The sequence below is a fragment of the Quercus suber genome, unplaced genomic scaffold (assembly GCF_002906115.3).
Source record: "Quercus suber isolate HL8 unplaced genomic scaffold, Cork oak 2.0 scaffold_411, whole genome shotgun sequence".
Lineage (NCBI taxonomy): Eukaryota > Viridiplantae > Streptophyta > Magnoliopsida > Fagales > Fagaceae > Quercus > Quercus suber.
This window is the reverse complement of record NW_027069862.1, coordinates 73,929-86,397: the sequence shown is the minus strand read 5'-3', so window position 1 is coordinate 86,397 and position 12,469 is coordinate 73,929.

Here is a 12,469-nt window from a genome sequence, read left to right as displayed (position 1 = left end):
GCTCTTAAAACAATCCTTTTATATGCTTAGGGTTAGAAGAAAAGAAGGCCCAAAAACATATTCACGGATCCCAAGAAAATCAGATTAGAAATCTAAAATTTTAAATCTCGACAGATAGCAGGTGTCGAGGTAGATATCGAGAAGGTGTCGAGCTTTAAAAACTTTGCACTTCAGCTTGCTTTTTCTTGGACAGACTTGATGACTTCAACACTTGACCTTGAAACATTGTTTCTTGAAGTATTAAAAACACCTAGAACTACCCAATTACAAGTAGAGTGCGTTTTGTCAAAGGATCCAATTTACATAAATAAGTGACATATGTTTTTAATCAAGTTAAAACATATATTTCTTAACAATCTCCCCATTTGACAATCCGTGACAAAACCACAAGAAACAAATGAGCATATGAGAGAAGTCATAAATCACTCAACTCATATTCACTTGTTGAATACAATAAAATCTATCCTAACACAAACTCTTGAAAAACTTTGCAAGAAGAGAGTTTATGGCAAGTAGACTTTGACAACCTGTATTTCTGAAACACTTTAAACAAAACTCATCAAGGCATCTTGTGTGAAACAGAAATAAATAGATTGCATACAAGTATAAAGAACATGTGTATAAAGATAGAAAAGAAACAACATATGAAGAGAGAGGTGAAAGAAACATACATCCACATATAAATAATATAAGTACAATGTATGTAAAATGGTCAAAGGACCTCATATACAAGATCAATGTATCTAAGAGATAAGAAAAGAAAAAAATACATATATAGCCTTACTACATCCCTCAAAAATGACAACACTCCCCCTATAAAAAATGTCCTATACTAACTCTCCCCCTAAGATGACTACTCTCATAGCCCAAAACTACTCCCCCTTTTTGTCACGAGTGACAAAGGGTAAAGTGTCATGTAGACATCTCATTGGCAGAGCTAGCATCCCCATCATCATCATCATCATCATCATCCTCATCATCCTCAGAATCTGAAGCTGCTGGAGTAGGTGGTGAAGGAGTAGCCTCTAGAGCAAATCCACCCATTGTCGCCTGCCGTCGTGCAATACGACCAACATGAACATTCACCTGATACAACTCAGCAGAGAGTGTATCAAGACGAGTGTCCATGCACTGCAGCTGCGCCATAATATCTCCAAGGGATACATCTCTCGAAGAGGAAGAAGGAGCAGATGTAGATGGAGCTGATCTGGATGGAGCCGAATGGGAGGGAGGAGTGGCACCCGACTGTCTCGACCTGAACTGTGCCTCACTATGTTTTACGGTAACGGCATCTATGGCATATGTGTGTGAAGTGGTCGGACACAGGAAAGGGAATGGAAAAATGGCGTAGAATCCGCGTGATAACAGAAGGAAAGATGAGCTTATCACGGGACGCCGAATCAAGATAAACATCTATGATAGACCAAATGAAGTAAGAAGGAAAGTCTATGGTAAGATGCTCTAGAAGTGATAGCAAAAACCGAGCACGAGGCTCTGTGATAGAGTTATAGTGAGAAAGAGGATGAAGAAGAAAAGTCATCACCATGTTGATAAATCTAGGACCTTTAGCAAAAGGCCTACATGATGTGAACTGATGCTCACCCCAATCAGCAAGGCGCTCACAAAAAGCGGAAATGAGCTCATCTTTGGACACAGTCCTCAGACGCTCACAAGAAGGGTAATCAGGAAACTCTATCCTAGGTACCCGAAGCACATCCGCAACAAGCTGCGGTGAGACAGGGATGCGTGTACCTCGAACGCGAGTGAAGAAGAGAGATACTGAAAGATCAATCCCGTGCATGTTGGAGTAGAACTCCTGTATCAGCACGAGAGGGCAAGTGACCGGGATGTCACACAGTGACCCCCATCCTCTACTGTGAATGACAGAGGGAAGGTCAGTATCGGCGAAGTCCGCCAGAATGACTTGGTGTTCCGAATGAACACCTCGTTTAGAAAAGTTCTCCGAAAATGCCTTATGGGCATCTCCATCACGGAATCGAAGGTTAAAGAGAGCAGGATCAGAAGAAGTAGAAGCTCCAGAACGCAGAGGGTTCCGAGCAGGAGTGGATTTACATTTGGGTGCCATAGACACTACTAAAGTAAAAGAATGAGAGAGAGAGAGAGAGAGAGAGAGAGAGAGAGACACTCAGAAAAATTCCCAAAACAAATCAAAAATGACAAATATCTTGAATAACAAGTACGTATGCATAGGAATGCATGATCATGTGATATGCAAAAAAGAAAATTCATAATGGGCTCAGCCCAATCCAATCCTACCAGCACATAGCATATAGCACACATCTAAATGCATGTAAATATCATTATAATGCATATGAAATGCAATGTATGAAATTTTAACAACATTTAAGTGTAAACCCAACCCAAAATTTCAAGAAAAACTCAACAATTTTGAAAACTCCAAATTTTTACAAAAAATCCCAAAAACTAGGTTTTAAAACATGCAATGCATGAAAAAGGAAGAGAAAAGAGATCTTACCTAGTGATTTGAGCAAGAAATGATCAAGATCCAAGAGGGTTGGAGGATTTGAGTGAAAGGGAGATGAACAGACACGGAGAGATCGAGAGAGATCTAGTGAGAAATGAAGAAAATCGCGACAGATCCTTAAATAGGTACCTCAGTAAATCTTGACAGCTGAGGTGTCGAGAGGTATCGAGGAAGCTGTCGAGGAAGGTATCGAGGAATTAGCCGTCGACAGCTAAAGGTACCGAGAGGTATCAAAATGCAAGAAGAATTTCAGATACATGATGCTCGATCGATCGCAAAGGTGTCGAGAAGGTATCGAGGAGACAGAAGATATCTCGATCGATCCACAAGGTGTCGAGACAGGTGTCGAGAAAGAAGACTCGAACACAATAAGTGAATCTCGATCGATCCATCAGGTGTCAAGAATCTATCGAGGGGACAGAAACTTTCTCGATCGATCTATCAGGTGTCGAGACAGGTGTCGAGATTGCGATAAGAAACAACTTGAGAATCTCGACAGATGACTAGGTATCGAGGAGGTGTCGAGGAGGTGTCGAGCCAGCAGTAAAAAGTAATTTTTCGAGAAGAGAAAAACACAAACATGAATGCAATCCAACACACATCTCAACCAAAGATCCACTCAACATATAAAACTCTCAACAACAAAAAAAATAAGCACAAGGATCCTCCAAAACACACACACACACTAAACAAGTCTAACCAATTTTATTTTTCAAAAACAAGTTATGACAGTTTAGTGAGCATATATTAGCACATGTAAAACCTTTGTGATGGCCAAATCACATTGTACCTGCACATGTATCAAAAGTAGCAAAGAATATTGCGTGTTGTGTGTGAAAAACATCACAAGATTGCATATGTGTATACAAGTTATGACGATTTGAGATATGAGAAAATAACTTTTAACTCACATACAATCATAACTGTTTGATGGGTACTATCACCTTCGAGGTACATCCTATAACTCCCACATCTCCTAGAATACACGCTTGCAACCATATTTAAAGCATTTTTGATCTTTTTGCTTTTTATTTTCTTTGCATGTTTTCTTTTATTTTAGCATATCATACATGGGCATATAAAAGAGAGAAAAGAAATACCCAAGATGTTAAACATTTGACATCGCACTTTTACTATGCTGAAGCATACGAATGTCTTTGACACTGCACTTTTGCTATGCCGAAGCATACAGGTATCATATTATGATTGGCGGGCAACAGTGGTGAGATGGTTATTTATGCCTTTCTCTTAAGATTTTCTAGTCCTACCCGTCAAAAAGAGTGATATGAGTGTTAAGTTTTAAGAGATAACATAATCTTACTCATTACAAACAAAAGCCACAAAGCTCACTTGCTTAGTTGTGCATAGAAATGCTTATGTAAGCTACAAGTGATACAAAGTTTAGAAAACTTTGTTTCATTGGCCATCCAAGGTACACAAGTACCAAAGTACAAAGAACACACACTGTTTTTGTATTTTTCTGATTTTTCAATTTTTTACTTTTTTATTTTTATATCAAAAACAAAATAAACAAAACTGAAAGTAAACACACAAAACATGTTAAACAAAATGAAGCAAAAACTAGATGCATATGCATGAAGAAGAGGGGCAAGAGAAGGAGATCAATCCATGGGGATGACACCAATGTTTTGACGAAGAAATTCAAAACGTTTGCTATCAAGAGGTTTGGTAAACAGGTCAGCCTTCTGATCATCAGTGTGAATAAACTCAAGAGTGAGAGTACCATTTTCAACAAGCTCCCTAATGAAGTGATGTCGAATCTCTATGTGTTTGGTTCAAGAATGTTGAACCGGGTTCTTAGAGAGATTTATGGCACTGGTATTGTCACAATAGATAGTGAGATGCTCTTGACTAATACCATAATCATAAAAGAGTTTTTGCATCCAGAGGAGTTGTGTGCAGCAACTACCAGCAACAATGTATTCAGCTTCCGCAGTGGATAATGAGATGGAGTTCTGCTTTTTGCTCATCCAAGAGACAAGATTGTTACCCACATAAAAACAACCCCCCGAAGTACTCTTTCTATCATCAGCATTACCAGCCCAATCAACATCAGAGTACCCAGCTAAGACACCATTAGTGTCCTTGCTATACCACACACCAAACTCAGCAGTGGTATTGACATACTTTATAATTCTTTTTAAAGCGGTCATATGGGATTCCTTGGGGTTAGGTTGATATCTAGCACACACTCCAACACTGTAACTAATGTCAGGTCTACTAGCAGTAAGGTAAAGAAGACTACCTATCATTCCTCTATAAAGAGAGGGGTCAACACTCTTACCTAACAAGTCTACAGTGAGTTTAACATTTGGGCTCATAAGGGTTCTAACAGAACTAGCAGATTCCAAACCAAACTTTTTCACAAGATTTTTAGCATATTTAGATTGAGAAAGAAATATACCTGAATCTTGTTGGCGGATCTGTAATCCTAGGAAGTGAGTCAGTTCTCCAATCATGCTCATCTCGAACTCGGCTTGCATGAGTTTTGAGAAGCCATGTGCAAATTCATCCTTAGTCGACCCAAAGATGATATCATCAACATAGATTTGAGCAACTATCAACTCATCATCTTCCCTTTTGATGAAGAGAGTTTGATCAGCCTTTCCTCTTGTGAACCCATGTGACACCAGATATTGTGTGAGTCTATCATACCAGGCTCTTGGAGCTTGCTTCAACCCATAAAGTGCCTTTTTAAGGTATAGCACATGATCCGGAAAGTGTGGATCAATGAATCCTTTTGGTTGAGCCACATAGACATCCTCTTTGAGTAACCCATTCAAAAAGGCAGTCTTTACATCCATCTGATATAGTTTGAAATTCAGCTGACATGCTAGGGCAAGCAGAATTCTGATTGACTCCATTCGGGCAATTGGGGCAAATGTTTCATCATAGTCTACTCCCTCCATTTGCAAGTATCCTTGAGCTACAAGTCGGGCCTTGTTGCGAAACACATTGCCTTCTTCATCAGTCTTGTTGCGGAATATCCACTTTGTACCGATGATGTGCTCACCTTCTGGTCTAGGTACTAGTGTCCAAACATCATTCCTCTGAAACTGGAGTAGTTCATCATGCATTGCTTCGACCCAACTTTCATCTTGTAGTGCTTCCTCAACTTTCTTGGGTTCAACCTGTGACAAATAGCATGAATAAGACACAAAGTTAGCAACGCATTTGTCAACTGTACGTTTCCTTAATGTGAGTTCATTCATGTTTCCCACAATATCTTCAGGAGGATGATTTAATTTGATTCTAGAGGAGGGTCCTTTTTCTTCATGAGACACAGAATCTGGTGAAGTAGGAGCATCTGTAGAGTTTTCCACAATACTAGGAGTACTTGGAGACACAGGTTCTAGTTCAACAATGTCTTGAACTTCCTTAGGCTCAGGAGGAAGAATTATTTTAGAGAGTTCCTCAATGCCTTTCTCAGTGCTGGAATCCGAAGACTCATCAATGACCACATTTACTGTTTCCATTACTTTCAGAGTTCTCTTGTTGAATACCCGATAAGTCTTGCTTGTGGATGAGTATCCTAGAAATATGCCTTCATCACTTCGAGAGTCAAATTTTCCCACATTCTCTCTATCCTTAAGAATGAAGCAAGTGCTTCCGAATATCCTGAAATACTTCATATTTGGCTTTCTTCCTTTCCATAACTCATAGGGAGTCTTTTTGGTACCGGGTCTGAAGTACACCCTATTAACCGTATGACAGGCAGTGTTTACGGCTTCTCCCAATAAGTTTCGAGCCACATTTTTGTTATGCAACATGGCTCTGGCCATCTCTTGAATAACTCTATTCTTTCTTTCTACCACACCATTCTGCTGAGGAGTAATAGGAGCAGAGAACTCTTGAGATATACCTGATCTTGTGCAGAAAGACTCTATGTATGAGTTCTCAAATTCTTTACCATGGTCACTTCGAATTCGATCAATCTTTAAGCTCTTCTCATTCTGCAGTCTTGTGCACAAAGCCTCAATGTGCTCAGGAGCATCAGACTTGGATCGGAGTAAGATGACCCAAGTGTATCTAGTGAAGTCATCTACCACAACCATGATGTACCTTTTTCCACCAAGAGACTCGGTTTTGGTTGGACCCATAAGATCTAAATGTAAAAGCTCCAATGGTTTGGAGGTAGCTGAAATCTAAGTACTCGAATGCTTAGCTTTTGTCTGTTTCCCAAGTTGACATGGTCCACACACCACATTGTTCATTCTACTAAGCTTTGGTATCCCCAAGACAGATTCATGCTTAGATACAATGGATAGATGCTTGTAACTAGCATGTCCCATTCGTTGATGCCATAGTTCTTCATTAGGCAAACGAATGCTATTGCACACTATATCGGCATCAGGAACCAATCCATAGCAGTTGTCCAGAGTCCCCCACTAATAAGCTTCTTTCCAAACTCATTCATGACAAGGCACTTTCCCTTTGAGAACAGCACCATGAAGTCTTGATCACATATCTGACTTATGCTCAATAGGTTAACCTTTAGACCTTTTACATAAAGAACATTCGCGATGTCTGGCAGTCCTGGTAAAGATATGATTCCTTTCCCTTTAATTTGTGACTTGCTTCCATCACCAAAAGTCACATTGCCACCCTTTTTAGGCTCAAAGATCTTGAAGAGAGATCGGTCACTAGTCATATGTCTTGAGCAACCACTGTCAAGATACAATAGACATGTATCCATTACTTTGAAAGCAGACTTCATCATGAAACACACTTCATGCTTAGATGACAAATCAGAGGGAATGGTTCTTTCACTCAACTGCCTTTGATGAGCTAAGCCTTTAACTTTTACTCTTCTCAGACGAACTCCTTTGCACATTTTTACACTGAGACAGTCTAGTTTCCTTTTACCCAAATTGAGATCCTTTCCATTATTCATTATAAAGGAATTCAAATAACTTTTAGACTTGTGTTTTCTGAGACACTCAAACAAATAGTGATTAGAAAAACAAGATGTATTTGAAAACAAGGATCTTCTCAAAACAGTTATAGCCATGACAATAGGGGTCAATGGATCAACACAGCAAAGATTAAACCCTAATCAAAGTGTGCCTATCTGATACCACTTGATAGGCCACAATCTGAATGACCCCTAGTGATTAACCCTAATTAATTAATTTAGCCAAGTTTATTAATTAATCAATTAATCATGCAATTTTATGGAAGCACAAACAAATCACCAAAAACTAAAATATGCAGCGGAAAATAAATAACACGGTGATTTGTTTACGAATGGGGAAAACCCTAACGGCAAAAACCCCACCGGGTGATTTTCAGGTCACCACTCCTAAAACTCCACTATTATCAAATCAAGCGGTTACAAGTAAAGGAATCCTAAGTACCTTACCAACCTACAGTTGAACCCTTACCTGGGGGGGGGGGGGAGGGGTTTGAGTATAATAGAAACAATTTTAAGAAAACCACTAAGGAACAATTTAAATCAAAGTATCAAAATCAATCAAGAGAACAAACCTTGCTCTAAGTCAACATCCACCATCGAAATTTTACAACTGATCTTTGATGCAAGTATATATGAATTCACACTTTGAATATTCATTGTTGCAACTATTTTCTTATCTCTCCTTAGTTGTAGTTAATTAGAAAACAAGCGATCTAATTAACCCTAACTACTAAACAACCTAAGACAAGCGCTAAAGGTTTAATCTAGCAGCAGCTTTAAGAATTAAAGAGATCAATGATACTACACAACACAAGCACAAGCGGTTGTATTTAGTCGAGCGTTCTTCTTAAGATCTAATAATTTTTGACGCAACAAATCATTAAATCTTGGTTGCTTCACAAATTAGAGAGATCAAACAATTATGAATTTGATATCTAACTTAGCAGTAGATTGCAATGAATAATAAACTAGTAGGCTTCCTAGTAATTAAACGAAACAATCACGAAAATAGGCATAAAAAAACATCCGATATTCAAAACATAAATTGAACAATAAAAACAAATTAGATCTCATAGTTTTATTGATTTCGAGGCTTCAGTTTCTTTCGGCCAAGTATAAAAGTTTAGCCAAGTAGGGCCATTATGAAAACTCGAAGGATAAATTAGAGAAGAGGGGAGAGAGAAACGTGTCTCAAGTTTGATTTTTCCTCCCCCTTTATACACGTAAATTCCCCCTTTTCCAAGCCTACAAGATTTCCTAAAAATATTCTAAATATTATCCTAAAATAACAATATCCAAATCTGACTAATTAAAGAAAAATATAAAATAAATAAAATAGTCCTAATATAACTAGGAAAAAGGTGTTTTCAGCTGGAAATTTCATGCACCAGGTCTGGAAACTTTAGAAAATAAACCACATCAGATATACGTATTAGAATTTCAAGCAAAGGAACATTCCAGAGCGTCAGCAGTGTAAGTGTAGCAAATTCAAGCCCGATTTCAACCTTGATGTGGCCTGTATCTCTCAAAACTCAAAACAATGAAAGTTGTAGAGCTTTTTCTTGGCGTTCCATAGCATCTTGAATCATCTCAATCAGAGCTCGGATGAGAGAGTTATTCCCAGATTACGAGGCAATGTCAAAGGTGTCCAGAATTGCCCAATTAACTTTGTTTTGCACTTAACACCTCCATTTGCATTCTAAATCAAAATATAATAATAATGAATACATTTAGGCACCAAATAAATATAAAAAGACTAAACATTAATGGAGAAAAATATGGCATTTTGCATTCTCATCAAGAGATTTCTCCTTCTCCTAGTGGATATCTTGAATAGCACTAGATAAAGGGAATATCGTCCACGGTTTGAAAATATCAAAAATAAAACTGCCCCAGTATCAGGATTGAGACTGGGCCAACCTTTGGGCATTGGGAGTCATTTTTGGAGTATGACTCAGGCATCCTTCATTGGGATGAGTTCGAGAAGCTCGAAAATTGTTTAGGGCAATGATGCTCAGATGGTATTTAAAACCTGGGTTTAAGCATTTTGAATCTTTTGAGTTTAGGTCTTTTTTGAAGATTCCTAGTAATGATGAAGGGAGACTTGCATAAGCTGCTGCAATCTTAAAACCTCAGTTTTTTGGAAAGTCCTTTGGAAGAAACGAATAACCCTCAAAGACTCTTTTGGACTTGAAAAGGTTTGGGAGGATTTGAAATCCTTGTTATTTGAAATCTTTAAGGGTCATCATTTTTCCCTTATGTTTCGATTGGTTTTGAAAACCAGGTTCACAAATTTTGGTAATTCATTCATGATCATGAAAATCTGTTTGAATGCATGTACCACAAGAGGGGCTTGCTAAGGCTATGTTTCCTATGTGGTTTGTAAGTGTATGTGCTCAATGGCTATCATTTACCCTGAATAGGGAACATGCTAGCAAGCAAGAGTTTTTAGCAAAGTGCTTGTGCTTATCAAATGAGTGGGTGTCCCTTTTTATGCTTATGCAGGGAGAATTGGAATGATGTGTTTGGCTTTTTGAACTCTTTAGGTGGGTTTGGAGAGGACCCTACCCTTTTTAAGGCATGACGCCTTGGCATATGAGGATGATTCTGTTATCAATGATTGACCAAATGTTCAATGTCTCACAACCAATCGATCCTCAATGATCAGTGAGGTCTTTCAGTAGGTTGTAATGTGGCCTTAGGGTTAGTTAGGTGCTTGAAATGAAGGATATCAAGCTCAAAAATTTCACATGTGGGTGATTATTTGGCAAAAGCTCCGTAGACTAAGTAGTCACTCTTAATTAGGAAGGACTTTCTCAGGACCATAATGTAAGGATATGGGTTTCCTAGGCTTACGAGAGGATATTCTGGCTGTGAAATTCTTTGAAGGGTTTCCTAAAGTCAAGGATTACACTTCATTGAGAATCTTTTTGGGGTGCCTCTCATGCTTGACTAAATCCTCAATTTGAGTCAATCTCTTGAATTTTGCCCATTTCATTTTTGGGGCTTTCATTTTGATTTCCTTTGGCCCGTGTTTCTTGATTGTTTCAGGCTGATTTTTTTTATTTTTATTTTTGTTGTTGCCCTTTTCTTTTCTTGGGGCTTTATTTGACTTGATTGCCCATGACTTTTGTCATTCGACTTGGGCTCTTTTCTCAATTTTTTTTTTCAATTAGGGACTCATTTGATGGACTCAAATATTGGAAGTCACCTAGCATGAGGTCCTTGTAACCATCTAACCAGCCCTAGTGCGGGGGGTAATCCTTGACTGAGTTAAACAAGAAAAGAATTCAACAGGCTTAACTGGGCTAGCAAGGGATATTTCTCTGTAAGTGGGATGGTAGTGAAATGAATGCCTTTCTCCAGAATCCTAAGTGCTTAATTCTTAGCCCTAGGAGCTTATGTGCCAAATTACAAATTCAGGTGATTTTTGAAATACATTTTCTTTCTAGTTCAAAAGGGCTATCAAGTGATATAACTGTTTGGATAGCTGAAACAAATGCCTCTAGCATTTCAAATCCAATCAGTTGGTTAATAAAACTTGAACATGTGGTCATTCACTAATTCAGGGTCCACACCAATCTTGGGTAGGACCTCCCTAGGGGGGTTGATTGTCAAGAAAAGAATTGAAGGTACACTTTGCAAAAGTGGTGAATGTTTAATGAATGTGGAGTTGTTGAGAAGTGATATCATGATGTGAATTTTTGGCATTAACTTGCCACTCTTGAAAGATGCATGCATTTCAAAACATAGATTTTCTTGATCTGATCTTTTGATTTGAACCTTTATGCTATGATCTTATTTTGGAAAATCCCTTTTTCTTTTTGAAAAATGCATACAAGATAGTAACAAATCTAAGCCAACTGAGATGAGCAAAGGTTTTGTTGAGATATTGTATGGGATGTAGTGACAAGGCCAAACTTTGGGTTCCAGTGTTTCGGACGAATGGCATTCCCAATATCTAGAAGCTTTTGTAAAGATCCACCCAGGGGATGGAGGTCTCTACCTCGCAAGGAGTCATTAGATAGTTGATTCCATGCTTGGCATACATCTTTGGATGAAGATTTTCTGATCTGTGGTAAAAGTTCTTGTTAAGCACAAGTAGCGACTTCATTTTCATGTCAATCATTGAAATGACTTGTCAAGGCAAACATGCCACATTAGGGACCTAAGAAAGGCAAAATGAGATCAACAAGAAGGGATGTTAATGCATGATAAGTGTAATTTTTACATGATTTTTGTTATCCTTTTATTTATTAAAATTGTTAGTTTTCTTTTATTTCTTTTGATTTGATTTGATTTTTTTATTTATATTTATCTATTCATTTGTGCTTTGAAGGATTGAGAAGATTTTAGATTAATCCACATCTTGTGGATGTAAATCGGTTGACTTGAAGACCCAATTAAATTTAAGTCCAATTCAAATTAGGATTCCAGCCCGCGCATTAGTTAGTATTTTTGGCATAACTTTTGGCTTAGATGTCCAATCGAGATGATTCAAGTTCGGCTGGAATAACTTAAAGGGCTACAACTTTGTAGTTTAGTAAGCGCCCGAATTCTGACGTTAAATGGGCCAAAATCGTCGATTAAGTGAAGCCTAAAAATATGGGATTTTCTCCAAACGAGAATTCAACTTGTAATAGGATTCCTTGACCTATTTAAAGGCTCTTTAGGGCAAATTCAAGGGGGGCCACATTGAAGAATATTTTTTGGGAGTCTTTCTGAGGAGGAGGATCTAAGGACAAAGGCGAGAGGTTCATGTTGATCAATCAATTCAGATGAAAAACATAAGTTTTATTTGTTTTCTTTTCAATGGCCTACAAAAAGAGAAATGCCAAGAAAGAAAGTTGGAGTTTTAGAACTTGATTCTATTACCTCATTGGCGGCACAATTGGCAACTTTGTCTCAACAACTAGGTAAAATGAATGTTAATGCTATTCAAACTAATGTTGTTTGTGATCATTGTGCAGGAAATCATTCAAGTGTCAACTGCCAAGTGGGAAATCCTTTTGCCCAATTGAGTTATG